Source organism: Malurus melanocephalus, unplaced genomic scaffold, assembly GCF_030028575.1.
Source record: "Malurus melanocephalus ecotype Western Australia unplaced genomic scaffold, MMel_1.1 scaffold_441, whole genome shotgun sequence".
Lineage (NCBI taxonomy): Eukaryota > Metazoa > Chordata > Aves > Passeriformes > Maluridae > Malurus > Malurus melanocephalus.
In genome coordinates this window covers 510,364-515,065 of record NW_026623673.1, presented here as the reverse complement: position 1 = coordinate 515,065, position 4,702 = coordinate 510,364, and positions in this window count along the sequence as shown.

Here is a 4,702-nt window from a genome sequence, read left to right as displayed (position 1 = left end):
CCAGCTGTACCTCTCTTACCCCTCCCTCCCACTCCTGCAAACTAGCCATCTCTCCCCACACGTGTGAGCCTTATGGGACAGAAAGCCTGGGCAATGGAGCCCTTCTCAAAAACTGCTCTGGCTGCAAGGACAGCCATGTATCTTTGCCCCGGTTCTTTTGGGCAGCTCTCAACCGCTGGCTCTCTGGCACAGCTGTATGACTTCTCAAACCAGTCACAGTTTCCACTATGCAGTGCTTCTCTCTGGCTGCTTGAACCCTCCAGCCATCCAGTCATGAATTTGTTCACTGCGTTCTTCCTGCCTTTTAACTAACATGCCAATTAATTCCCTGCTGATTAGTTCATTCCTGATGCATTCTGCCAAATCTATTTCTAGTGGAACAAACAAGGAGGGATGAATCGGCTGCAATGTTGTTGTTTTTTTCCCTTGACCCCCTCCCCCAGGTTTCGACTTGCCAAATCAAACAGTCTTTGGTCTGGTCAGTACTCATTAAAGAAATTTCCAAACAAATGCAAAGCGTTAAAGGGATGAATTTTGTGAAGCAGGGGGTGAACCCCGGACTCTGGACCCATGTCCCTGTCAAACTGATATTTTGCTGTGATTTGAGAGGATGTGCAGCCGACACAGCCCGAAGCTGTAGACTTGTTGCACACATTGGCTCATGACTAGACCCATGGCACTGCTTGCAAATGCCTTGGCCAAATCTGCATTCTTCTTGATATTACTTCTCCAGTATCAACTGGCAAGAACACCCTCTCTGTTTCCTGACCAGCCTATTCTTACTTAACTCAATTTTCCACAGCCAAGACACTGTATTCTACAGTGAGAAGAAAGATGTTTTTCTCACAGGTCGAAGGACTGCCCAGCCACTCAGAATAAAAGCAAACACCAAAAAGTACGGAACCAGAAGATATGTGCAAGTGATATAGACAGAGCAGTCACAAATGCAGTGTTGTGATTGCAACAGAGTGATGTGGTGTAAACCAGTTGAGGAGCTGATTGTGAGGGAAGCTGAGTGGCTTTTAAGCACAGTCCATAAACATCAGTCAGCACCATCATTTAGTCAGACGCTTAAATCCAGTCAAGAGGAGAGAGGCTGCACTGGAACGAGACTAAGGGATATCTGCTCCTCTGACAACAGAAGCGTGTGGTTTTGGCTGCTCCTGCTCCCCCAGTCCCACTGGCTCTGTAGCAGGGAAATTTCTGAGAAGACTGTCTTGTTTATGGAGACTTGCCACTGAAACAGCAGGACACTCATTTGCAAAGTTATAAAACACCAGTTTTTAAAATCAGCACACAATATACAGGCTTAACACAGATCAGCCTCCGTAGGAACTGGAAACATATTTTTTCAATGCTCAAACAAGCAAACAAAATGTCCAGGCAACAGGAAAATAACCCAAACAGTCATCTGCCTCCAGCTGTTCCCCATTCAGCATGTGGAAAACACAGTCCTGTTATGCTTTAGCATCTCCCTGCTAGGAGGAAGYGATCTGCTGATGGTCAGTATGAGATGGAGACAGGAGCCTGAGGAATGCTCCGAGCAAGAACAGCTCCACGGGGGCATGACACAGAGACACYGACTGAGCAAACCTGACAGGGAAACACACTCCCAAAATCCAAACCGTGCTGGTGAAGGGTCACACACAATGGTCTTATGCTGAGAGCTCAGAACAGCTCTCAGCAGGTAGGAGGGTATCAGAGAAATGTCCCATTCCCTTTGCCTTCTTGGGGATTGGCAGGACAGGAAGGAGATGTATAATTTCCTGTCTCTGTCTCCTTTCAGCTACCATTCCCATTCCTGGTGATGTGAAAGGACCACTGCTCAGCACACGGTCACCACCATGGCTGCATTCAGTGATACCCAGCCATGTGCCTGCACTGTACCACACTAAGCAGAGACTGGGGAGCAATCAAGCAACAAGAAACTTCTTTTATTTTTTGTTGTCAGATTTCAGTGATAGTGTTGAAAGCAATAGCAGGGTGATCAATCTGTTCTCCTGCATGACGACCACCCAGAACCTGGTTCAGCCTGCAGCCTTTGGGCAAAACAAAAGAGATTCCAACACTCCCTGTAAAGCCCTATGCCTTGCAGGGTGTTTGTGCTCTGGGCCATGTGGGAGAGCAGGGTCTGAGGGTTTTTCCAACACTACCGCTTGTGTTCAGCCCGGGCTGCCACACACACACACTTAGCCAAAATACCCCCAGTGCAAAAACTGGGCATCCTGAGTAAGATGAAATCACAGAGGAATTYCTGACACGACACAGGGAACAGAGGGCAGGTTGGCTCCGAGATRGCAACATTTGTAGGCCTTTTAAAAGTCCATACATGAGCTACCAGGAATTTTAATAAAGATTYGAGGGGTCACAGATGATCTTGCGCAGTTTCTAGGAGCATCCATGTTTGGAGCTGCCCCAGGGCCAGCCAGCCAGCCAGCCTCTGCTGTACTTGTTTCAACCCTGCACAAAAGCTGGAAGGCAATCTGTGTAAAATAACTCATCTTTCCCCAGCCTGGCTTATGAGGCTCGTCACCTGCATCACTCCTGGGCCCATTCACCTGCCTGTTCCTGCACAAACTACCACTGCTTTGAGATCTCACTCACTCAGCTGCAGCCGTTTCTCTGTCACTCTAGATCAGGGCAAGTGCTGAGCACTTGTGAAGCATTGCATTCTTCTCCAGGTACCATGTCATACCTGCTTTGGACTGCTGCAAGTGAGCAAAATGTCTCCACTGCGTGATTTTTCCTCCCTTGCCTAGCTGGGATGGCTGCATGTCACTGCTCCACTCACAGGCACCTGCAGCTGGATTCATGCAGGGAGGCAAGGCTGTCGGAGGAAGCCACAAAGAACAACCCCTTTTGTGTGCAGTAATGGTGACAAGTTACTGAAAGAGGTGACACTGAAGAGGTTTCCTTATAGTATGTCTCACCGTTTTTGAACCAAATGTGCTGGCCCTATTGGGTGGACTCTGGATGTCACTATGGTTTGTGCAGGTCAGGTGAATATTGCACATCTGTGCAGTGACTCCAACACACTGGCATTTCAGAGGGCATGGGTTAGGTCAGAAATCCAGCATCCAGCAGGGCACAGAAAATTTACCTTGGGCAGGGTCCTCACCCTACACAGGACAGCAGGAGCCAGAGGGGGCAGAGAGGGGTGACACAGGCTTAAYGCAGATGAGGGGCTGGTGGCTGTGTATTTTCATGCTTTTTGGCTTGTAACATTTTTCTAAATGACCACATTTTCTACACAAACCTCTCAGACTTCCAAGCTTAACCCAAGTATTTAATTTATCAGCATCTGGCTTTTTCAAACTGCTTAGGAAAAAATAATAAATAAAATTAACAGTGACATTTACATAAATTAATGATCTATTTGCAACTTTTTGATTGATACTAGAACACTTGACAGSCCCAATTTATATGCAAATTAGCTTACATTCACAGCGTAAAGAAGGAAAACTTCATTTCTCATGCTTTGCAAATCATTAAATCCTCTGAACCTTTTGCTTAGTCATATATTCCTCAAAAGCATCAGTTTAACCAGAAATCACTTGTCCTTGCAATCCATTAGCCTCATGGAGAACTCTGGGCTTGGGGGACAAACCATTTTTGTGGGGATGGATGAAATAAAGAGAAGGCTATGCTGTACCACAGATGTAAAAACAGCATTGCAAACTGTGGGCTTTTGCAGTATATATGTGAGTGCCAGATGTTAAAAGATCACAGATGAGGACACCAGACTTCCCAGTTCCTGCTTCTGGCTGTTTTCTGCTATTCCTTTGCTCCCAGCTCTAATTGGTACCAGAAGCATTTTCTTAGAAGGAGTCACTCTGCTGGACAGCTCTTGCCCTGCCTATCACAGGCTTTGCTAACTGAGACTTGAAAAGGATCCAGGATCTATCCTGTAAATATTTACATAGATACAGGACTGTCACTGCTCTTAAATCAAAGCATGGAGGACAGGAAATGGCATATGGAACAGAAAGATGATATTCAGAAAGACCTGGAAGGGAAAGAATAATAAAAACTGTGATGACTTCTGCAGAGTTTGCCACCTGGGACTGCCCCCACAATGCTGTGTTCTCAGGAAGGTCTCTCTCTGAACCCTAGTGACATCAGTGGAATAAAACCCTCTGGTACCAGAAGACTTTGGATCAAAACTATTCTCTTTCCTGTTCATATCCGAAAAAAAATTCTCTTCACCAGCTACACCACTTGGTGTCTCTCTTCTGCACCTTATTTGTTGTTACTGTTTAAGGAGTTTCAGGACAGACCTGAACATTATTTGCAGAAACAGCACCTGAAACAGGGGAAAGCAAGAGCAGCAGTAAATGCTGAGGAAATGTGATGTGTTCATTAGCCAAGCAGAGTCTCTTTTGATGTATTTAGCCAATAGTCTCTCCTCTTATTCAGTGACAAAGGACAATGTCTTGTGAGTTCTCACACAAATCATRACTTGAAGAAGTGGTGATGTTAGATGGCCCCTGTGAGCCTGGAAATCAGCAAGCTGGAGCCTTGTGGCTTTGGGGAAGCCACAAAACCCTCCTTGCTCCAGTTCCCCATTGTCGGAAAGGGAGAGTTCACTTGTTCACTCACCTCAGAAGGCTGCAGTGATGATTGAGGACAGCTCTGGAAAACAACCTCGCCGTCTTTTGTAATTAATCAATAACAAAAACTACCAATTAACCAAACAAACAAA